This window comes from Condylura cristata, unplaced genomic scaffold (genome assembly GCF_000260355.1).
Source record: "Condylura cristata isolate star-nosed mole 26May11 unplaced genomic scaffold, ConCri1.0 scaffold00011, whole genome shotgun sequence".
Lineage (NCBI taxonomy): Eukaryota > Metazoa > Chordata > Mammalia > Eulipotyphla > Talpidae > Condylura > Condylura cristata.
This window is the reverse complement of record NW_004567112.1, coordinates 38,676,686-38,701,384: the sequence shown is the minus strand read 5'-3', so window position 1 is coordinate 38,701,384 and position 24,699 is coordinate 38,676,686. Positions and strand designations below refer to the sequence as shown.

The 24,699-nt window shown below is 50.8% G+C and overlaps 1 protein-coding gene across 1 annotated transcript in view; it reads left to right on the top strand.

Moving 5' to 3' along the window:
* The first annotated feature begins 5,828 nt into the window (after window positions 1–5,828).
* Window positions 5,829–24,699, top strand: part of PALD1 (phosphatase domain containing, paladin 1) — a 67,187-nt gene continuing 48,316 nt past the window's right edge. Inside the window, exon 1 of the mRNA XM_004680805.2 lies at window positions 5,829–6,059. The gene's annotated coding sequence lies outside the window, so the exon portion shown is untranslated. The remainder of the gene's footprint in view (window positions 6,060–24,699) is intronic.

Sequence of the window (24,699 nt, the reverse complement as noted above, 5' to 3'; positions counted from 1 at the left end):
AGGGCATCTATTTTTTTATTTTATTTTTAAATAAATTTATTTGTGCATACAGAACTGAGGTACAGGCCAGAGGTGCAGGGGCAGTGAGAGGCTTCACCAGAGACAGAGTGGGGAGCAGAACAGGCAGATCAATGAAGTACACTGCTGAGGGGAGCAGCGGGCGGGTCAGGAGAGGTCTGCCGCGCCATGTGGATCTCCTCCGGGGAAGGCGGGATCGAACTCATGTGGAAGTGGCTTAAGCTTCTTAGTGCTGTGCTTTAACCTGCTGTGCTACCAGGGAGGGCCAGGGCATCCATTTTTACCTTGAGCTGACATCGAAGGGAGAGCTGACTGCCCCAACCCCAGCAACCTGGTCCACTGTCCCCTGAAGGAAACACATCACTCGAAGTGGTCGGCCTATTTGTGTGTCTTTCTCATGGGTCTGCGAACACAGACCCATGGGGGAGGAGACACGGAGCTGAGGCTCACCTCTGTGGCCTGAGCCTGGGGCAGACACTTAGTAGGTGCTTAAAGAATGATGCTTGGATGCTTGAGCAACTCTCCCTGGGACAGGGGTGTTCACCTTCTCCCTGATCATCCTGCAGGGACTCAGAGACAGGGAACTTTCTTTCCTCCGGTGGGACAGACCTGAACTTCCAGCTTTTCCCTGGCTTCAGGTCCCGCCCCTCTTTGTATCCCTAGGACTCCAGCACCAGCATTCTTGGGCAGCCAAGCTCTGATGAGCTGGGAGTCTATGCAGAGATGATGAATGTGTGGCAAGGGCAGAGAAGCTGCTGGGTGTGGGGGCGTGAGTATCTGTGTGGTCTGGGACACCCCACTAGAGGGAAGTTAACTCTTCGGTGTCACTGCTCTCAGAGAGAAGACAGCTCAAACCGGGCTTCGCTAACTTTCAGAGCAGCACATGAGGCTGTCAGCACAGAGGGACATGTCAGTCCTGGTGCGGGTCCCTGACTTACCCGGTAGTCAGCATCGTCCTCACACCCTCCTCTGAAGCCCAGCACAATCCCGTGCTCTGTGGAACTTATCCCAACCTGCCTCCGACTTGAGCTGTCCATCTAGTAACCTGCTGCTAACGGCCAGGCCACTTTGTGCTCTGTGGGGATTGGGGTGAGGTGGGGTGGGAGGAGGATGGGAGTGTGGGGGGGTTGGGGGGGGGTGGAGCTGCCTCCTTTGGGCTCATCCAGACAGGCAGGTCTCCCTACGCCCCCTATTGCCTCTCAGCATTGGCACGGCCTTTTATAGAGAGTGAGCCCCAGCTCAGAGACTTCCATTATTCCTAAAGTGGCCTCACCAGTGCTCTTTTCTATGCTTCTCTGTTGTTTTACACTACTTGCTCAGGGACTAGAAAGAGGCTTAGATAGCAGGGACTCTGTCAATGTTTGTTGACTGACTGACTGACTGACTGACTGACTGGCTGACTGAGGGGAATATTTGTTGAATGAATGCGCTAGGATTCCTTCCTCCTTTTCTTTCTTCTGACAGCGTTCTCTCCCTGTTGTACTTGAAGGATAGGTCTGAAGACAGAGTCTCCCTCCTCCCTCATGTCCTGCGTGTCTATGTCTTCTTCAGTCAGGCACTGAGTGTGCTGAGGAAGGTAGGGGGGTCTCCCTTGTCTTGGATCTCATCATTTATCCAGTGCAGTATTTTTTCTTTAAAATAAGATTTATTTATGCTACAGAACTGGTGTACAGGCCAGAGGTTTGGAGTTTGTGTGCTTGTGAGAGGATTCACCAGAGACAGAGTGGGGAGCCGAACAGGCAGATCTACTGAAATACACTGTTGAGAGGACCAGTAGATGAGTCAGGAGAGAGAGGTCTGCTGCACCATGTGGATCAGCTTCCTAGCTGGGGATCAAACTCATGCTGCAGTGGCTGCAGATAGCTTCATAGTGCTGTGCTTTAACTCTGCACCACCAGTGGGAAGGCCCCCAGTGCAGTATTTTCCAACTGCAAGCCACTAGTTGGGTGAGTTTTGTGCTGTGCATTCAGCAGGAACAAAAAGAAATATTAGGATACATTAGGATACATTAGGAAGTATCAGAGTGCATCCCCACAGTAATGGTTAAGTATTTTTCAAATGAAACATTATATTCATGTGCTAGATAGGTGGTAGTCTTAGTACAAAATGTATTTCTTACTTTTCTCAGTCAAAATCTGAATCTAGTATGTGATTTGGGGCAGTGGGAGATGTTATCCTCAGGCTAGACTTAAAGTAGGAGACACCCAAAATGCATGGTCTCACTGACTACTGAAAATGCATTTTTGTGTTAGCCAGGAGTGCTCAGGTCCCATCACTGAACAGAGAAGGAAATGAGTCCAGAGCAGACGGAGATGTTGCAAGCAGGAAAGACTGCTTGGAGGAGGCAGAACTTGAACTCAGCCTTGAAGAGCCTCTCTGTGCTTGCTGGTTCAGGGCCGGGTCAGAGTTGGAGCTTGTCCAGCAATAATAGTAACTACAGTTGTCACTAGCAGTGACCTTTGGCTGAGCGCCAGGCAATCCTCCAGACATTCCGGAGAAGCAGGAACTGCTTTTCAAACCATTTTATAATGGAGGAAAATGAGATTTGGGGAAATATGGTGATTTTTAGGGTAGGTGTCACACAGTGATGAAATTCCTAAGCTAGTTCCAGGGCAGTCTGTGGCTTCAAGCCCTGGACCGCACACAGCTGGGGCCCACTTAGGCTGGCTGGAAGCTGGGGCTGGGTAGCGGGCCTGGAAGGCCAGGCGGCCAGGGCAGGGACCCAGAGGTAGCCAGGGTGATGGGCATGGGTCTGTGCCAGGATTCAGGCAGCAGGTGTGAGATACCTGAGGCTCAGAGACTGCCTGGCTCAAGGAGAAACCTGTACCCCAAGACACCCACCCTAGAGGCCCATGTGGGTCCTAGTTCTTAGCTGCCATGTGGTTATCGGGATCCAGGCCAGGCTGGCTCGCTGCCCTGATATCATCCATCCCTCTGGCCCAGTGTCCCCAGCCTGTGGTGGCTTCAGCACCGATTGAGAAGCAGAGAACAGTGGGGCCAGTTACTCATCTGTCATATCTCGTCTTTGCCAGTTTGGACCCAGCTCCTCTGCTTTCCGGTGAATCGTTAAGTGCCTGTCAGGAAATAATTCCTGACTTGAGTTTTCCCACGTGGGGTTGGGGTTCCCAAAGTTTATGTTTCTTCACAGGAACTAAACCTGGGAGCTCTCTCCCAGATCACAAGCACCTTGCTCACTTGGACAGAGGGGCTGAGGACAGCCAGAGGCAAATCTCCTGGAATTGTGAGTAATAATGAAACAGGGTTTTCCATTATTCTTTGCATGGCAGCTTGGCTGTCTCCGGGCTGTGCTGGATTGGTTTTTGTGTGCATCACACACACCATGCTCCTGCCTAGTGAATACTTGCACAGATGCTGATCCTGGGTTCACATCCCTGCAACAAGAGTTCACCCATGAGCAGCACACACACACTTGTCTTCAAGTACAAGAATATTTGTGGGGCCATTCACAGGGCCCTGCATGCTGTAGATGATGAAATGATCTCTTGGGCCCTAGTGTGTGTGGGATGTGGGGTGCTTGTGGGACGCTGGGAGAGTGGAAGTAGGTCTTGAGGTTGGTTCTGGGAGCCGGAATAACCGTTCCTCTGGGTACTTTTGGATCTCTGCTCTGAGTTTCTAAACTTCTCTGGGAGCAGTTTGAGAGAGTTGACCCAACTGATTTGTCTCTTCTGTCTGGGGCTGGGAAGGGAATGCAGAGTGTTTTTGTGGGGAAACTGAGGGCTATTCCGTGTCCCTTCCTTCTCTGCCTCAACATTTTCCCCCTCAACTTCCCAAGTCCAGGGTGGGGTGAATCTGGTCTGAAGACTTTCTAGTGGGGGGGTGGGGCTCCAGCCCAAGACCAGCAAGTGGCCAGGGATACAGGACTGGCTGCTCTATGCAGGGACTTGGAAGAAACTTGGGGGTCCAGGGTTGGGTTAGTGAGGTTGGACACAGCCTGTGGCCTGCCCCGGGGGCCTCTCCAACCCCCCAGCCCTCTGCTCTGGGCTCTACCAGCCCTGTCCAGAAACTGTTGGAGCCCTAAGGGTATAGGCTTGGCTGGCTATCGACATCTACTTCCTTGGGCTTCTCTCCTGGATTCAACAAGAACACCTACTGTGTGCATGGTGAATACAAATGAGTGAATGACAATGTGCTAGACACTGCATCAAAGGTTGAGAGACAGGTCAGAACCAGAATTTTCTCCTCCTGGAGAGAGCCTGGCAACCGTCTGTGGGCTGGGGAGAATGTGTGTACGTGTGCAGGAATATATGCATATTTGCATAGCACACTATGGGGTCTTCCTTAAGGCCATGTTTGGACTTTCTCTGCTTCTCAACTCCTTGCACCTTGGGTAGGATAGGAGGTGACTTGTAGCTGAGGCCAAATCTTCTGGGCCTCAGTTTCTTCTATTAACATAGGAACAATAAAGAATCCTCAGAGAATCCTCTAGGTGAAGCATGTGAAACCTAGGTGCTAGATGCCAGATCAGAGAAGTCAAGTTTAGTCTCAGGCCACAGCGGGGATGTGGCCTGTGGGTCCTCTCCCAGCCCAGAGCCCTCTGGCCTGCTCTGCCTTCAACCTGGGGAGCTGGGGTTAGAGCAAGACCCACAATCGTTCCAAGCCTAATAGGGGAGGAGGCAGGTAATGACAGGTGAGGAAGGAGATTTCCCTAGTGTGGATGTGAGAGACAGAGGAAGTGACTCACCAAAGACAACAAAGCCTGCCTCTGGAGAGGAAGCAAGAGAGAAAGAGAGAGGGGGGGGGGGGGGGGAGAGAAAGGGAGAGGGGGAGGGAGGGAGGGGGGAGGGGGAGGGGGGGGGGGGAGAGAGAGAGAGAGGGAGGGAGAGAAAGAGAGAGAGAGAGAGAGAGAGAAAGAGAGAGAGAGAAGGCAGGGGGGGGGGGGGTTTGGGGGGGTATATGTGGGCAGAGTGAGAGTGAATGAAAGCCAAGCAGGGAGGTATCTGTGGGCTTTGTGGGCAAACATGAGCCTCAGGGGTTTTTGACGGAAGGGCACAGTGCTGGAGCCAGTGTGGACTGCACTTGTCACTGCCAGAGCCAGGGTAGGGGCTGAGGGAACTCTCCCATGTCGAAGTCTCTGACCCTGCTCTTCCATTTTCGCCCCGGGGGGGGGGGTGAGGGGCCCATTTCATTGGGTGTCAAAAGCTTGGGGTAACAGCCCGCGGACCTTCTACTCCTTAAGACTCACTCTTTGACACTTGGGGGGACTGAGGCTCAGAGAGGGCGATCGCTTATCTCAGGCTGCACAGCATAGGAAAACAAGTTCTGGAGCCTGACTACTGTCTCAGTCTCGCCAAATCCCAGTCCGGTTTTAAAAAGCAGAGGGGTGCAGGAATCCCTCTGGGAGTCGCAGCCTGGGTTTGGGGTATGTGGCCCTGAGAGCATTTGGTTCTTTCTCCAGCCAGGGAGGCTGGAAGGAGGGTTTAGGCAGCCTCCAGAACACAGCGAGCTAATGACAAGGGAGGAGGCACTAGCTTCCTAGGCCGGCTCCCGGCCCAAACTTTTCCCTCTTGAAGAGGGTGGGCCTGCAGAGGCCGGGAAGCGACGCCCGGTTAGGTGAGGCTAGCCTCTCCCTCCCAGTCCAGGGCTCCCGGCTGTGGGATGCCAATGGGGGCCGGCTAGGGTGAGTGTGTCTTTAAATCCGAGCCCCCCCGCCCCCTTGGTGACTGGGACCCCGGTTCCCGCTGGCCCGGCGGCGGCGGCCGCGGTGATTGGCGGCCCAGTCGGGTCCGCCCCTCGGCGTGGGGGACGCGGGGCGCGGGGCTGTGAGCGGCGCGCTGGGGTTGGGGCGCGCGGCTTGTACTGCCCGCGAGCACGGGCTCCCGCTCTCTTGGCCTCGCCTCTTGTAGCCTGGCCTGCCCGCCTCCGGAGCCTTCTTTGCCCACGGATGGGCTTGGGAAGTAGGGAGGAGCGAGCCGGAGCCCGCGCCGGGCGCGCCTCGCTGTTGTTTGACTTGGCGCCCGCAGTCAGGGCGCAGCGCGCCGGCTGCAGGAGCGCGGATGCACCCCGGAGCCGTGGGCTGGCAGGTACCGATGGGTTCTGACCCTGGGCTGGCGAGGGGAGGGCAGACCCGGCAGTCCTCTGGGCACCGGGAGCTTGGGACTGCGCTGACCACCCACTCCCCTTTCCTCGGGAACGCGGCTTCCTGGGGAGGAGAGATCCCGGACTCCCTCCGCGCGGGGTCGGCGCCCGGGAGAGAAGCCGGACCTCCAGGTTACACCGCGAGCAGTTACGGAGTCCTCCCGTCGTGGGACCCTGGGCCGCCCACCCTGAGGTTTCCCTCGGACTGGGGTAGCCTGGGGTAGACTGGACTGGCCACAGCCTCACTCTCCCACTCTTTGTAGCTAGGCCTGCGGCTTGGCCCCAGGCTTCCTATGAAGTTGGAACGGAGGAAAGCAGCTGGGCTCGTGGTCCCTGGGCTCATCTTTAGAGGGCTTGGAGCCGTTGGAACAGAGAAGAGTTCAAAGGTTCCAGGGGTCACAGGCTTTGATCCCCGGCCATCTGGCCTTCCTTCGTGGGCTTTGGTCTCCCGGGAGAGCCCCTTTCTTTTTCAGAGGTTTGTCCTGAGGGGCTGTGACCTGCCAGGAAGCAGTATGGCGAATGGGGCTCAGAACCACTGTACTTTTTTTTTTTTTTAAGATTTATTTTTTTGATGCACGTAGAACTTGGGTACAGGCCAGAGGTGCAGGGATGGTGAGAGGATTCACCAGAGTGGGGAGCAGAGCAGGCAGACTGACTGACGGAGTTCACTGCTGAGGGGAGCAGCGGGCAGGTCAGGAGAGGTCTGCAGCGCCATGTGGTCACCTCTTGGGCAGGCGGGGATCGAACTCGCGCTGAAGTGGCTTTAGCTCTTAGTGCTGTGCTTTAACCCGCTGCGCCACCAGGGAGGGCCCTGACCACTGTACTTTTGAAATGGCCAGGATGATTGGAACATGATTCTTATCTTTGGGGAGTCAGGGGTGGAAGAAAAGCTTTCCGAGTGACAAGCTTCTGTGCTCTACCCCTCCAGCCAGAGTCTAGGTACCAGCTCCTGGTTTCTGTGCAGAGCAGACCCCTTCGCACAGCCCCTCTTAAATGCCAGGCATTGGGCTCTACTGCAGAGGGTATGTGGGAGGAGTTGAAGAGTTCTGTCCTCAGGTGGCTGAACCCCACGGGTGAAGACAGACATAAACACACAAAAAGTTTGCTGATAATGGGGTTCTGATACCAGGCCAAGACTAGTACTAACAGTGGAAATGCCAAGAAGCTGCATATGATTAATTACCAAGTGAGCGACAGAGACTGTGGTCACTGCCACTGCTGGGAGCCAGTTCTCATGCATCTTGAAAATGTGTTTAAAGTGTTCTAGCCCCACACCAACCCTTCCTTATTTTCCTGTTGGTCATGAGGCCCTCTCCCCACCTCTGCAGACGGGGGACAGCCAGGGGTGAGACCCTCCAGTGCATCTGAGCCCTGCAGGCCTCTCCAGCTTGTGTCTCTCTCTGTGTGTGTTTTCCTGTTAGTGGATTTCTGCAGAAACCTGTTTGGTTTCTGGGTCAGGCTGAGTATAGGATTCTCACAGTTGCCCTGGGGCTCCTGGGTCTAGATCCAGCTTTATAGAGAGATTCAAGTCTGGACTTCCTGTGTAAAGAATCTCTGTCATAGGGATTGGAGATGAGCTGGGGAGGCTGGAGACCTGTGGCCTGACACTGTTTCCTGGAAGGCAGACAGGCGCCCCCCACACCACTGGTCAACTGGTCATTGGGTGTGAGAGTTTGGCAGCAGGTCTGGCCTGAGGTAAGTGGCACCTGGGGCAGCATGGGCCTCACCTGTGTGGTCCTGTGGTGTCTGGGGTTCTGCCTCTTTCTTATCACTTCTAGCAGGTTCCGCTTTTCTGGACCACTTTGCAGAGATGGCAGTGTGCTCATGCCTGTGGCCTTGGGTGCTGATTTGGGAGTGGAGACAGGTGCTGAGCTCACACCTCAACCCTTGGCCAGTCTGGGAACACTTGATGAACACACCTGCCTCCAACACACAGGGTCACCTGGCCTCAGGTGGGGGATGCTGGTGTGGGCAGAAACACGTGCACATTCAGGTTATGGTCCAATCCAGGCAGAGACAGAGAGGATCTGAATGCAGACATGCATGAAGATAGACACAGGAAGACCTGCAGCCACATTCAAGGACAGACATGTGAACACAGAAACATGGGCCGCACATGGGCCACAGACACCTGTAGACAGATATGCAGCGGCAGGAGGATTGGCAGCCTCATGGAAGGGAGATGTGGAAGTAGGAAGACACCGGTGGGCCCCCTGGAGCACAGACAGGGATGTGAACTGATGTTCACAGATGCGAGACCCCTCAGAAGTGGCTGAGCACACATGGAGTTAGTCTGGGCTCCTGGGACACAGACACTTAAACCTGCCTCTCTTGACAGCAGTGTCAGATGAAGGCTGAATAGGATGCTGAGATGTAGACTGGGGGCCACTGTTAAACTCCCCGTTTTGCCCTGTGGCAGCAGTGCCCAGAGGCTGTCCTGTTCGGGGTGGTGGTGCGCTGTGGCATACCTTCATTTCTAGACTCCCGCTTTGGGGTTCGAAGACTCTGAAGGGCTAAGTATTGTCTGTTTTACTCAACTGACCTCCCCACTCCCTCCATTACGGGCCTTAAGCAGAAGCAGGGGCCCTTTGAACCTTGGAGTTCTCATCTTCCCTGGGTCTCCAGAGCTTCCTGAGTGAGACTGGGTGGCCAGGACCGGGAAGGAACCTGGTGGGGACTCTTGGCAGGGACAACCCCTGGTAGACCTACAATGGGGTCATTGATGAGGTTATAGCCCTGTGGTGTGACCTGCACTGTCCCCAAACTCTGCACCTAGATGGTGAGGGACCCTCCACTTCATAGCTGTGGTTACCTCTCTTTTGCCCAACCTGGAGGTTGGGGGCCAGGCCAGAGTCTGACACAGCCTGGCACTCACTCCCTGCATGGGGAAGTTACTTAATGTCCTAACTAACGCATATTTAAGAAGATGAAACTTTTTTTTTTTAAGATTTATTTATTCATGCATGAAGAACTGGGGTACAGGCCAGAGGTGCAGGGGTGGTGAGAGGATTCACCAGAGACAAAGTGGGGAATAGAACAGATGGACAAAGCACACTGCTGAGGGGAGCAGCGGGCGGGTCAGGAGAGGTCTGCCGGGCCATGTGGTCACCTCCGGGGCTGGGGATCGAGCTTGCACTGAAGCGGCTGCGGCCAGCTTGCAGTGCTGCGTCCTAAACTGTTGCACCACCAGCGAGGGCCGAGAAGATCAAACTCTTCATCTTTAAAATGGGGTCAGTAACCCTGAGCCATGGAGGTGCTAGAAGGGCTAAATTGGAAATATCCAGTGAATACTGGAGATAACCTCCCCCAGAGTCAGCACCCTTTAGAGTGTGCTTCACCAGCCACAGTACTTGGCTCTGGGCAGTCCGGGAGGCAGGCGCTTCTGGTTGGAAAGCCAGAGGATTTTTGCCTTCACTTCTGCCCACCAGCCACCTCTGAGCCCTGGGGGACCACTGTGTGCTGGGTAATGGCAGGCAGAGTGTGTGGAAGCTGGGGCCTGCTGCCTGCCAGGCCTCTGGGAGGGGAGCCAGTGGTTTGCTAAGAATAGCCCCAAATCATGGCTCTGCCTCCTCGTGGGCAGCTGTGCACTTCCCTGTCCAGGCCCAGGCTCTCGCAGACGGGCCTTTTATGTTTCCTGTAACTGGCACTCAGCATGGGATGGGCCTGGGAGCAGCAGGCCGGGGCTGGGAGGAGGCCCTGTTGCTCTTTGGGGTCTTTGGTGGGGACCTGAGGAAAGAGGGGGCCTGGAGAGCATTGGCTTTTGAAATCTCGAGTCCTCTCCCACTCAGAGCTGGTCTTCACGACTGCTCCCCATGGGCCAGTAGTGATGAAGAACACCCCACCAGGGCTGAATTTCAGCTCCCTCACTCCCTAGCTCTGTGGCTCACAGTGTTTGGTTCTCTGGTGTGACAGGATTAACTTATAAGGATGTGGCATGGATGAAAGGAGATGGTGCCTGGAGAGCCCTTAGGTAGCGTGAGGCTCCAGTAACTGAAAGCTTTAGGTGCTGCTGTTATTAATGAAGTTGCTATTCTCAGTAGAGGGAGGGACTGTGGATACAGGAATGTGCCTTAAGGTGGGACAGCACCGCATGGCATCGAGCTTCTCCAGAACCCTCACCTTTCCTGGCCCTGGGTTCAGTATGAGGTGCAGGGAACCAAAAGTGAGTGAGCTTGGCAGGCGTGGGGAGGTGAGAGAAACATGCCACACCACTGCTCCTGCCCCTGGGGCGGAGCTGGAGGGAGGGAATGACTCGCCCAGGGCTGAGTTCCACTTCAGGTGGGCCTCGAAGGACAGCCAAGAGTTTGCAAGGGGCAGGGAAGGCTTCCCAGGCAGCAAGAGCAGTGGTGAAGCTGGGTGTCCAGGGATCTTGAGCGGACCTCTGGATCTAGGGAGGGCGCCCTGGGCCTGGCAGGCACCTCTGTGCCTCTGTCTCTGCCACCCTGGGTCCTGAGGCCGCCCTGTTAGGACACAAGCTGGAGGTCCATTGGAAGCCGAGCCTCTCATTTACCTTTTAGGAATCGTATTTGCCGTTGCCCATTTCCCACATGGCCTGCCAGCCTTTCCTGGGACCTCTCAATTTTCAGCTGGGACTCCAGACTTCTTACTGGATGTTCAGCTCTTCTCCTGTGGCAGCCTTGTCTGTCGATGGAGCTCATGGCTCAGGGGTGCCCTGCTGTGGTACTCCGCTGGCTCTCTCCAGATCTGTGGGTATCCAAATGTCCCAGAGAGAGGTCCCCAGAAATGCAGAGCATGGGGTTGAGGTGGCTCTGAACTGGCCTGAGGCATGGTGGGGGAACCCCCTCTTGGCAGTTGGGTGTTTCCTCTGAGCCCAGTTTTCTCATCTGTAAAATGGATATAACTTTCCCCCATCTTCCTTAAATGATTCTTTTTATAAAAATGGTGGTGAAATTCACAACTCAGTTTGAGTATATTCACCATTTTCCACCACCACCATCTGCCAAGTTCCGAAACACTTTCAGTCACCCCAGAGGAAAACCTCTCACCCATTTAGTGACTACTCTCTCTTCTACCTTAAAAAATACTGTTTTTTTTTCCACAATAAAAATCAAGTGTGCTGAGTCTACAGTCTATGGGTGTTGGTAAATGTGGACTTGCAGCCACCACTCAGGCAAGTCGAGACCACTTCCAGTCCCCAGAAAGTTCCTCATATTCTATTCTAGTGAGTTGCTTCACCTACTCCCAGGCCCACTATCTCCTTCCCATCACTGTGGTTTTGTTTTCTCTAGATTTTTTCATGCTCAGACCCATAGAGTGGGCAATCTTTTTGTATCTGGCTTCTTTGCTTAATTAACCTGGCTTCTTTGCACAGCTTGCCGTGTGTTTCAGGGGCGAGTCCTTTGTTACTGGTGAGTAGTACTCCATGGAGAGTAGGTGTGTAGGGACCCCACTTGGTATTCCCAGTGGCTATGCCTATCCTGCTTTTAAAATGTTTCAAATTAAAAAAATTTGAGAAGTACTTATCTTTACGAAAGGTGGAAGTAGTAGCTTCATAGAGTAAATTAAAGTCTCCACCCCCTTCCTTATTTCCTCTCTTATTGCACAGACATAACGCTGCCAACTGTTTGCTGACTGTTCCTTGGTCTTTTTTTTTCTGTGTCTCTAAGTGGATTTTGTGGTTTTTGATTCGGAGCTCTATAGGGATTCTGGTTTGCTGGCACTGGGCCCTTTTCAATGAGTCCTCATCTTGGGGATGTCCCCACTGCTGCCATTGAATTCTGTGCACATCGCCTGGGAACCCTACCCTGAGCCAGGGGTTGAAAGGAAGCCATCTTGGCCCTGCTGGGGCTTTGTGGGGCTTTCAGGAGATGGAGTGAAGTTGTTCCAGAGGTGGTTAAGTCAGAGCAGGTTTCTGGAGGAGGGAGGCACTGAGATAAATGCATCTCTCTGTTTGGGCTGGGTGTTTGGGTGAAGGTCACCAGTGCCTCCTGCCTAGTAGCCAGAGCTTCCTCTTCCTGTCTCTGTGATGTGCCCCTGGAAGGGATGGGCCTCAGGAGAGGGCCATTTGTTGGTGGGCAGAGTGGGCCCTGAGGCCTCTCTTTTGTTCGGGAAGCTGCCCTTTGCTGAGGCTTTTAAGCAGCAACTTCAGGTCTCCCTCTCAGCAGACTTTGCCCCACTGTGGGGGGGAGGTGGGGAAGTCGGTGCCCCCTGAAAAGGGGCTGCTGTGTTCAGAGTTGCTTGTTCTCCTCTGACTCTGGTCAACAGGGACCCCAGCGCTTTAATCTGCCTCTCCAGGCTGCTTTGCCTCAACCCTTCTACCGATGTGAAAAGTGACTCACATTCCCTGCACACTTGCTAACACTGATTGCGTTTGTTTTGAAGTTTAAGTTGTTCGTAGTTAGGTCACTGCAAGCCGTGTTTTCCTGCTGTTGTATGAAGCGAGTCGAGGAGAGGAATCCTGTTGGTGATGCTCAGTGCAGGCTTGAATTGTGACTTGGGTTTTGTCTCAGCTTCCTTCTCCCGGGCCGCCGACAGTCCAGAGGGAGGAGAGGCAGTGGCGGGTTTGCTGATTTCCCTGTGCTAACAACAGCTTAGCGCTGCTCAAGCCTGGGCAATATGTTGACTTTTCGTGTAGCTTTAAGGAGATCTGATCCATATGCCACGCGACATACCATCCCAAGTGCCATGCTGTAGCGATTCCTGTACCATTAGTCATCACTGCCCACCCCAGCCCATGAGTCAACTTTCTGTCTCTACAGATTTGCGTGTCCTTGGCTATTTCCTACAAATAGAATCACACGGCATATATATAAATATATTTTTTTGGGTGGGCTCCCTTTTAAAAGAAAAAAAAACGCCACTTGTGGATTTACATTTTTTCATTAAAATATAACAGCAAAAAAAAAAAATAACAGCATGCATGCAAGTATAAAGCTAGGTATAACTGCCTTGGACTTCCACAGTTTTCACATAAATATAAGACAGACATGAAATGTTAATAAGATCAGAAAGACAGCCCATTTCAAATGAACAGTGTTGATTGTTTGGAAGGATGGAAACTGAAAGGAAATGGCCAGGGGCGGGTGCTAGAGGCAGCTACTTGTCTTGTTTTCCCTGCCTCTGGGTCTGAACCTGCTGTGCAGAATGCCCTGACAATACTGGGCTGGCTGAGTGGGCTGGGGTGATTCTCATCACTTATGCATTTTAGTCCAATTGCCAGTGAGTAATCCTGAATATCTGTTTTTATTTTTTTATAATAGTTTATTTTTACATCATTTTGTGCCTTTTTCCATCTCAGTTGTAATCCCTCTGCCTCTTGATCCCATGTCCCACTCCACCCCGGTAAAATGTCTCTGATATAGTTGTTCATTATTATTATTATTTTGTCCCGGCTGAATGCCTGTTTTAATAGGTGGATGGAAAGCAGGCTTGTTTGATAAGAGAGAAAGGCAGATAGTGGTGTTATTGACAACTGCATGTAGTGGACCTGAAACCCACTTCATGTGGAAATCAGGAATTTGGCGCAGAGATGGACTTTGCTCTGCTCACACAGATGTTTTCGACATAACTCTGGTCCCTGGTGCTAAGAGGCTAGACCTTTGCAACAGCACCCCTGACTGCTGTGGACAATGGGGGAGGGGCTCGATCTTCCACCCCACCCCTCCAGTTGGAAACACAAGCTTTGTGCTGTGTGGTGATGTCATTTGGCGCTCAAAGAGAAGGAACTGGATTGTAAACACAGGAGCACATGTGAGCCCCGAATCGCATGGAATAGCTTAGGAGACGGCCACTCAGCCCAGGAAATGCGCTCACTGCTTCTTAACTTAAAAAAATGAGGTGAGACTTACATAACAACATTAACTATACGACAGTGTGTCAATTAGTGGTATTTAGTATACTCACAACATCGTTCACCCAGAACCTCCTTCTAACTCCAAATCTTTTTACTAGTTCTTTCTTTTTAAAATTTTTATTTATTTTTGTGTAGAAGAACTGGAGTGTAGGCCAGAGGCATGGGGGTGAGAGGATTCACCAGAGACAGAGGGGGGAGCAGAACAGGCAGACTGATGAAATACACTGCTGAGGGGAGCAGTGGGCAGGACTGGATATGTCTGCTGCACCATGTGGGTCACCTCCCTGGCCAGGGATCAAACCGGTGCTGGAGTGGCTGTTAAGACTAGTGGCTAGCTTCATGGTGTTAAGACTTAACCCTTTGGGTCACCAAGGACATTTAACCCTGTCTAAACTTGTTTTCAACTCAAAACTTAGGACTGGAATTGCTGGGTCGTGTGATGATTATGTTTACCATTTTGTACAATTCTGTGAATGTTCAAAATGCCATCGAATTGTATACTTTAAAAGGGTGAATTTTGGGTCCTCCCTGGTGGCATAACAGGTTAAAGCACAGCACAGCAAAGCTGTCTGGTGCTTTGGTGCAGGTTTGATCCCTGGCCTCGGCGGTGACCCACGTGGTGCAGCAGACCTCTTCTGACCTGCCTGCTGCTCCCCTCTCTGTTTCTCTGGTGAATCCTCTCACCACCCCTGCACCTCTGGCCTGTACCCCAGTTCTGTATGCACAAATAAAGAAATATTTAAAAAAAAGGTGAATTTTATAATAAGTGAGCAAAATTCCAATTAATAACAGCAACAATAATAATAATGATAAAATCTCACAGAGCCCAAAGCAGATAGCCATGGAGTCACAATTGTGTGGTGTTTTCAGCTGTAGAAGCCCGGAGTCCTGCAGCCTCTCTGGGATCCCGCTCGCTTCCTGGGCTGTCTCCCTCCCACGCGGCCCTCCCAGGATGCATTGGCTTCACCGTCAGAGTGGATCCTTTCTCTTCCTGCCTTTCTCGGCCCCAACCTCCAGCATTGCTGCACTACTGCGGCAGTGACTTCTCCTCCCCTCCCTGATAAGCCCTCCTGAGAGCAGCCACTGAGACCTCATTCAAGGTCGGTGTGAGATGCCATGGACACCCCACCGGGGTACTTTTCTGCTCCAGGCCTCCCAGGGGCCTCTTCTCTGTCCACAGTGAAAGCCACTGTCCTTTCTGTGGTCTTTCAGCCATGACCCACCTGATGTCTCACTTCCTTGCTGCCAAACCGGCTGCCTCAGGCATCCTTTGCCACACTGGGCCTTGGCACGGGCTGTCCCTTCGACCTGGGTGGCCATTTCTTCAGAGCCCTATATGAGATAGCTTGTCTTGTCACTTCCTTCAGATCTTTACCCAAATGTGGAGCCTCAGTAGATCCCTTGTCTAATGTTTTGAGCCTTATCTCCATAACCCTTTTCTTTCTCCTCACTCTCACCTGGAATACTGTGTTTAACTCACTGATATACTTGTTTCTGTGTTTCCCGCTAGAACACTGCCTCATGCTTAGTAGGTGCTGCAGAAATGTATGTGGAATGACTGCGTGAAAAGGGATGAGTTAGCCCATTTTATAGGTGAGGAGACTGAGTCTTGCAATGGTTGACTTGAACCTAGTGTCTTGAGTCCCAGCCCAGCATTCTTTCGCTGAGCCATCATTCCTACCTCATTCTCTTGTGGGTTTGAGCAATCAGAGCTCCACTTAGGGGTTCCCCTACTGGTGCATATTTACAGAATGGGCACTTACCTCCTGGCGTTCGTACACACCCGACAGTGACAGCTTGTCCTCATTTGCTGAGTGTTCACTCTGCTCGGTATGGCTGCTTGGTGCTGGTCTGAGCAGACTAGATGGATTCTCAGCTATACCTCCCAGCATCCTGAGGAGGAAGAACTGTATCCCAGTCTATAAGCTGGGTGTGGACATCTTTCACATGGGCAAAAATGAAGATGGATGACTTCTTGATCCAGAGAGGATGTGGGATATCCAGCCCTCACAAGCAATTCTGCTTGTTATATGAAATAGTGCAACGTTTGGGGAACAGATGTGGCAGTACTTAATAGTGTTAAAAATGCACATGCTGTCCCTCTCTGGTGGTGCAGTGGGTTAAAATGCAGCACCACAGGTGAGCTGCAGCTGCTTCAGTGCAAGTTCCATCCCTGGTCAGGGCGCTGACCCACATGGCGCGGCAGACCTCTCCTGACCCGCCCGCTGCTCCCCTCCACAGTGTACTTCGTCCATCTGCCTGTTCTGCTCCCCACTCTGTCTTTGGTGAATCCTCTCACCATCCCTGCACTTCTGGTCTGTACCCCAGTTCTGTATGCATAAATAAATCTTTAAAAAAAAATGCACATGCCTTTTTGCTTGAGCAGTCTGAATTCTGGTCATCTGTTCCAAAGAAGTAACACTGTCAAGATACGAGGCTGTATGCACAAGGCCTCGTGCTGGAGACTCCACAGTCTGCTTTCAGTTCCCGTTCTTTCTCCTGGGGCCTTGGCGTCGTGTCTGTCTGCTTGCTGTTCTCTTCCCTGTGGCTGAAAGCCGCCTGCCCTGCAGTGTCAGCACAACCTTTCTGCCGCTCTCATGGCTAAATATGTGTCCCTTCCTAGTGGCCTCATTTTCTCATTATCTCAGCCCCTGGAATCTCTTGTCCAGTGTACTCAGTGTGTTGTTGTATTGTATTTCTTTGTGGATCCCTCTGTGCTGCAATCTCTCTCTCTCTCTCTCTTTAAAAAAAAAAATTTATGCACACAGAACTGGGGTACAGGTCAGAGGTGTGGGGATTCACCCCCACAGAGTGGGGATCAGAACACCTGTTTTGGATATTTCTCTCAGATGGAATCATACAGTATGTTATTATTTTGTGCCTGGAATTCCCCCCCCCCATCCGAAATAAAGTTGTCAGGGTTCAGATGTGCTGTAGCATGTAGCAGTTCTTCATTCTTTTCTTATAGTTGAATAACAGCCCATTGTATGGACATACCCCACATTTTGTTTATTCATTTATGGTTGTTGAGTATTTGGGTTGTTTCTACCTCTTGGCTTTTGTGAGCAGTACTGCTGTGGTCACAGGTGGACAGACTTTTTTAAAGATTTATTTATTTGTGTATATAAGAGCTGGGATACATGCCAGAGTTTGGGGAGAGGGGTGAGAAGATTCATCAGAGACAGAGTGAGGAGTAGAAACAGGCAGATGTACTGAAATACACTGCTGAGGGGAGCAGCGGGCTAGACAGGAGAGGTCTGCCGTGCCATGTGGGTCAGCTCCCTGGCTGGGGATCGAACTTGTGCTGAAGTGGCTGGGGCTAGTTGCTTTAACCCATTGGGCCATGAGGGAGGGCCTTTTTCCTTCTCTTTTTCTCTCTTTGTTTGGAATGTCTGCCCCTAGAGGGGCCAGATTGCATCCTCTAAGTGACACTATTGGTTCATAGTAGTCTTTTGTTAAATGAGCTGTGATACAATGAAATGGTATCCCACCCTGTAGGGGCAGGGTCTCAGTTACCCATGTTAACTGGGAGGGGCAAAAAGCTTGTTGTGGAAGGACTTGGTGGGTGGTGGAAGGACATAAACTTTTTCTTTATATAGCTTTGGTTTATGACGGTAAATATAAACTTTATGCTATAAAATTCGGTCAACAACAAGTCAAAAAAGAAAGAATCCTATCTAGTCCAGGGAGCACCAGGATTTGAACCCTGGCCTCCTGCCTCCCAGACCGTGTCCTTACCCACCTTCCAACTTTTCCATGGCCTTCCCTCTGGCAGCTTTTGTTACCAACCTCTTCCTCAGAGAAAGACAGTATGTGTCATTAGGTGTTTTGTTGACACACAATTTATAGACAGTAAATCAGGGCAGAGTTTGATGAGTTGTTACAGATACAGCACCTGGGCACCCTGTATGCAGATCAAGATACAGAGCTCTTCCAGTGCCCTGGAAGGTTCCAGGGGCTGTGCCCAGTCTCTTACTCTAATGCTGTGAAGTGGACACACTTCTGAGTCCCTTTACGATGATTAGTCTTGCTTGTTCTTGAACTTTGTATAAATGAAACTATATGGTATGAGCTGTTTTTATTGGGCCTCTTCTGATTCAAAATAAATTCTGTGAATTCCATTGGAAGGGTACAGACATCAGCAGCCTGTTCCTTTTCCTTTTCCTTTTCGTTTGTTCACTTCATTGTTGTCTTATGTTCTACTGTATGGGCCTATCATTGGTGTTTATATTTTTCTGATTCATAGAATTTGTCTTGTTGCTAATTCCTGGCTGTGAACAATTTTAGCTTTTCTGGTGAGACACATACTCTTCTTTCCATTAATATTTACTTTCTTTCTTTATATATATTTTATATCAGGTGTAGTTCCCCATAGAATTTCCACCACCAGTTCACCTATGCACCATCACCTTATTTATATCCAGGGTGCTTGCTGGGTGATGAGTCAGAAACCTCAAAAAACAAACAAACAAACAAACAAACCCAAACACTTAAAAATGAGTCTTTATTTTGTTAATGAAGTATAAAATGTACAAATTTGCCCTTTGTATCATTTCTAGTCAGTTCAGTGGCACTAAATCCATCATAGTGTTGTACACCATCACCACCAACCATCTCCAGAATTTTTTCATCTCCACAAACTTTGTGTCCACTAAACACAAACTCTCCATTTCTCTCTCGGCTCTGGCAGCCACGCATACTCTGTCCCTGGGAATCTGCCTCTTCTAGTTTCTTCATATCAGTGGACTCCTGCAGTGTTTGTCTGTTTGTGTCTGACTTATTTGAATACCTAATATAATTTCTTTTAGGTTCATCCAGGTGCTAGTGTGTGTCATCACTTATTACGACTGTCCTTGTTCTTTTTTTTTTTTAAAGATTTATTTATTTGTGTATACAGAACTGGGGTACAGGCCAGAGGCTCAGGGGCGGCGAGAGGATTCACCAGAGACAGAGTGGGGAGCAGAACAGGCAGATCTACGAGGTACACTGCTGAGGGGAGCAGCGGGCGGGTCAGGAGAGGTCTGCCACGCCATGTGGTCACCTCCGGGGCAGGCGGGAATCAAACTCATGAGGAAGCGGCTTTAGATTCTCAGTGCTGTGCTTTAACCCGCTGTGCCACCAGGGAGGGCCCTGTCCTTGTTCTTTTGAATACAGTTTAAAGATATTTTACATCTTCAGGATTGAGAGAGGGAGTCAGCTTGTTGTGGGAATAAATAATGTTTATTCACACTTACAAGGAGCCAGCCCTTCCCTATGTTGTCTCATGGAATCTCCACCCGGGCCTCATAAAGTGGGTACCAGTGTTGCCTTCTTTTGACAGGTGAGGGAGCTGGGCTCAGAGAAGTTCAGTCACTTGGCCAAGGGCACACAGCAGGTCCTTGTGCATCCTGGGACAGCAGGTCTACCTGACAGCACAGCTCGGGCCCCGCATTCCCACCCCTAGTGAGCCCCACCCCAGCCTTAGAGTCGTTTCTTGGAATCCTTTTCATCACCTCTGCAGCCGGTCGAGTTGAGTGTGGAGCTGATGGGTGCCAGCTGGCACCGAGGAAGCCATGGCAGTGGCCTACCTCCTTGGCTGGGGTTCCGCTTCCTGGCCCCTGGCTTCTGTTGAGAAGCCTTTATGTAGGAGCTTCCCTGGGCCCGGCAGGGGTCTGTGGGACTGTGAGTCTCTGAGCCCTCAGCACCAGGCTGGCAGGGCCCGTTTAGTCTAGGACAGCCAATGGCAGGATGTCAGTCTTGGCAGAACTTTCCCTGAACAAACAGCTACTAGGAGCTTTGGGATCAAAAGGATAGATAAACAGGAAGAGGGAGAAACTTAAAAATATTTTTCTTTCTCTCCTTGCCCTGGTGTTTTCTCCCTGCCCTTCCCTCGGCCATGAGGTTTGGGGTGATGAAACTCTTCTTGCTTGCCAGAAACCCCACGGAGGCCTGGGGAGTTGATAAGTTTTAGGTCTTAGGATTTTAGGTTTTGTTTTGTGGATGGGCTGGGACGATCCTGGGCATTGGGGCCAGATGGGCCCAAGGTTAAATCTTGTTTCCACGTTTCTTCATGATGTGGTCTAAGCCAATTCACTCAGTTCTCTGTGTCAGAAGACAGCCACGCTGTTTTCGGGGCCATTTGGAGTGGTCACTTGATAGCAGGAGAAGCCCAGAGAGGTGACCTATTTCCATCAAGGTCACACAGTTGGTTGAGGAGGAGCTGAGGCTTTCACCTTGGCAATCTGTGTCCTCAGCGCCCTGCGGTTTTTTTGGCCTGCTATCTGGTATAGACCTTGGCAGATGGCCTTTTTGGTACTGTGAATTTCTTTTCCTAGCCTTTCATGCGAAATCGAGTTTAGCTGGGATGATAGGATGGTAGGATGAGGTCTGCTGAGACCTTGGTCTAGCAGCCCCCGAGTAACAGTGAGTCATATCCTTGCTGAGGTGGGGCTCTACATGTTCCCTCTCCTAGGCAGCAACCTGGGGTTGCGGCAGGGCCCCTTATGCCTCTCTCCTATTGCCCTGGCCGGGCAGCACATCTCATCTCAGAGTACCATGCTAACTCCCTGGCATGGCGAGGCACTTGGGGTTCACCACCTCATCCTGTATTCTTGCCTCCTAAGTACCTTAATACTTCTAGGAGGTTCTGCGCAGCACCAAACATTCCTCTCTCCGTGCTGTTCCCTCTGTGTAGAATACCTTTCTTATCAAATTTTCCCAGTGATCTTCTCCTCTAGGAAGCTTTCCCTGAGTTTTTCACCCCACGTTTTTATCTCATTTCTCTGTGCAGATCAGTCTAGTGAGAAAGTGCCTGTTCTGTTGTCAGCCTCTTCAAGCCTTGGTTTCCTTGTTGTGATTGATGGGACAGGAGACGGGTAGAGGAGAAAGTCTGGATTCTCTGGCCCTGGCCTGTGTGGGGCTGGCCAGGGCCCTGTGAAGCATGGCCCTCTAAGGGTTAACTCCCTGCACGGAAGCAAGCAGGACATAGTGTGAAATGAAGTCACTTCCCTGCCTGGGGTCTGCCATGTGCCTGGCCTTCCGCAGTAAATCCTGTTTCCTCCGTGGCCTCAGTGAGCCCACCCACTCCTGGCTCCCATGCCCCAAAGGTCACTAGCAGGTGGGGCTGCTGATGGAATGTTGGCCTGTCATTCATCCGGCGAGGTCACTTCCTGTCTGGAGAAGCCTTCCACCTTTCCTGCCGCAGCCCTCCTCACAGGGGTTTCATGGGAATAGTGGGTGTGGGGGTTGGGGGAGGCTACCTCAGGTCAAGTCCATTGTCCAGCCTGCTCTTCACTGAGGCCCAGGGAGGGCAGGCACTCCTTGAGGTCAGGACCAGGAACTGGGCCTCCGGACCACACTCCAGTTGTGCATATTCCCAAGGCCGTGGGCCTGGGCTGTGAAGTGAGGATGTCATTTAGCCTCTCTGGGGCTCCTTTGCTACTTCTGTGGAACCTGGGGGACCCTGCTTGGCAGCGTTCCTCTGACCACTAACTCCTCAGTCTGGGACATCCTTGATCCTCACTCCGCTGTGGGGTCTCTCCTTGTCCTTTATACTCCTGCTATGAGTGAAACCATCCGGTATTTTTCCTTTTCTTTCTGGCTTATTTCACTAAGCATGATCCCTCCCAGCTCCATCCATGTTGCTGCAAAAGTCATGTGTTTATCTTTTTTTGGTTGCTGAGTAATATTCCAGTGTGTATTTGTACCATATCTTTTTAATCCAGTCATCTTCTTTTGGGCATTTGTGTTGTTTCCATGTCTTTCCAATTGTAAATAGAGCAGCAATAATGTGGGTTCAGGTATCTTTTTGAATCAGTGTTTTTGTGTCTTTTGGGTAGTTACCTAGGAGTGGGATTGCTGGGCTGTAGGGAAGCTCCCTGTTAAGCAGTTTGAGGAACCTCCAAACAGTTTTCCATAGTGGTTGTACTAGTTTATATTCCCACCAGCAGTGCAGGAGAGTTCAAAAAGCTGGCTATTTTTTTTTTTAAAGTTTATTTTTACATCATTTTGCACATTTTTTTTTCATCTCCATTGTAATCCCCACGGGTTTCCCATCACCAAATCACCCCTGTGCCACCACCATAGTCCCGTGCATTTCCATCCCTCCCACCCCCCCCGTTTTTGATTCCATTCCCCACTCCACCCCCACAGAATGTCTCTGGTCTATGGTTGTTCATTATTTTTGTTATTTTCTCGCCTGGTCCATTATACTCCTGCTATGAGTGAAACAAAGCTGGCTATTTTTAAGTGGTCCGATCTATCAGTGTTTAACTGTACATTTTTGTTAGCTAGTCTTTTCTTTCCCAGGGTGACACAGTTACCCTTCTCTCCTTTTGCATCCGCGTGTTCCTGTGTCACATGCCGTTGCACTTCCATCCACACTTCCTTGGGGAGCATAATGTCAGGGGAGGGACAGCTTGAAGTCAAGAGCAGCTCGGTTCCACGTGTGCTCTGGAGTGAGTTACCTGGCCTCCTGCCTCAGTGTCTGCATCTGCCAATGTAATCATGTAAATGATACATGTAAATAATAATAATAGTAATAATAATAACAACAATAACAATAATCATCATCACCAACTATTGTTGTGAGGGTTGAATAACAACAACCTTTTAAACTTTTTCATCTCAAAGAAACTTTTTAGTCCCAAGACACTTTTTTTGCAGGTTTATTTGCACAAATGGCACAGGGAGCCACCAGTGCCCTGTGACATCTAGGGCTTAGGGGTGAGGCCAGTTCCTCTGTCCTCACTGGGCAGAAGGTTCTCTATCCTGGAGCCTTTGTGGGGTCTGGGCACTTTGGGCGCCTGTGTTTTAGCCACATCTTTGGCTGGGACAGCCTGACGTCCTTGGCAATGGGCAACCACATGTTTCCCTAGTGTTGGGTGAGCGATGTAGGCGAATGGACTGAGCTCACGGCTGCTGGCCTTCGGGGTGCTGGCCCTGACCGTCAGGGGCCTTGACAGCCGCGGCACCGTGCACACGGCCTTGGCATGTTGGCCTGCATCTCCCTCAGGCTCTTCTTCTGTGCTTCTTGGCAAAGCACAAGTTCCTGAGGACCTTGGGGCCTACCCCCTTAAGAGCATCATATCCTTGTGATAGGGGTTTCTTGATGCCACTTCTGTGCCATCTTTGGGATTGTTTGTACATGGTATGGTTCTTGGACTTAGCCATGTCTGCACCGATGCCCTTGGCTTCACAAGCACCTTCAGCTAGAAGAGCTAACACGCTTTTCTTTTTTTTAAGATTTATTTATGCATACAAGAACTGGGGTACAGGCCAGAGGTGTGGGGGAGGAGAGGATTCAGCAGAGAAAGAGTGGGGAGCAGACAGGCAGATGGACTGAAATACACTGCTGAGGGGAGCAGCAGGCGGGTCAAGAGAGGTCTTCTATGCCCTGTGGATCCCCTCCCTGGCCGGGAATCGAACTTGTGCTGCAGTGGCTGCGGACAGCTGCTTTAACCCGTCACACCACGAGACAGGACCCTAACATGCTTTTCTTTACACTCCTGAAAACTGGAGCTCCCCAAAGAGCTTTTGTTTCTGTGAGTTATTTACATAGATTGATATTTACCACATTAGAAATTAAAGCAGTATATTTAAAGACACATTTAGAAATGCATCAAAAAATAACAAGATCGAACTTATTATATGTTGACATAAATGAAATTTTTTTCTGAAAAGTAACTTTCAAACAAACATGCATTGGAGAGAGTGACATTATTTTGCAATTTTGCAAACTTCTTTTAAAAGTCTGGTTTGATGGAAGACAGCAGGAGTCTCGCAGCTGCTCCTGCATCCGTCAGTTGTGTTAAAATCCACCTTCCCACAGATAAGTACTTGGAAAAGGGAGGAAGGTTTTATTTGTTTGTGGCTATTTTCCTTTGTTACTTCAAAAATATATGACAAGTGATAGTTTCTTTGAAGGTAGTCGAAATGTAGTATGGAAGCAATGAACCTTTCGTATTTTATTACTTTAAAACCTACTGGACTAGACTGTCTCACACTGTGGAATCACTGACCCAGCTGTGATGTTGCAGCTTCGTATATGAGTCATTTGGACAATATGGGTTTAGTGGTTATATATAAAGCTTCCAAATATGGACACATTTCATTCCATCCTATCAAAAAATTAGATGTGTGAACATCACCTACATCCACAAAATACGTTTTGGAGAGCTGCCAGATACAGAGGCTGAACAAGTTTCCAAAACTCTAATTTTTCTCTTGAAAGCTCACACTTTATCTTTGGCAACAAATGTTGACAGTTGTTTTCCTCGAAGGGACAGATTCACTTTGCTCATTCTTGAGTTGGCCACCAGGGGCCCAGTTCTGAATGACCATCGTTTGTCAGTCAACCCTGTTTCCAGGAAGGAGCAGCTCTGTGTTCCGTGGACACAGCATCACTGGCACTCAGACAAGCTCACGGTACTGGGGGCGGCCCACGTCCACCCTGGGCCACCACACGGGCTGACACTCAGTGACATTGTTTGTATCACGTCACTGAGGACATTCTTCAGTGGCATTGATTGGCATAACTTGTCACCATGAGTGTGACCAGCCTGCCAGGTGGAGCCACGGTTTGGCCTGCTGTGGCCTGTGTCCATGAACTGTCCCCCTGGTGAGAAAGGCAGTAATGTCTTCGTACTGCCCCGAGGACATTTTGAACTTGTGGATCCTTGGAAGGTGTTGGGGACTCTACGGAGCATGCTGTTGCGGTCAGAACCTTAGGTTACATGGTAGGTGTGTGGCCTCACACAGGAGTTCCCAAGGGGGCTTGGTAGGTGTCCCACTTT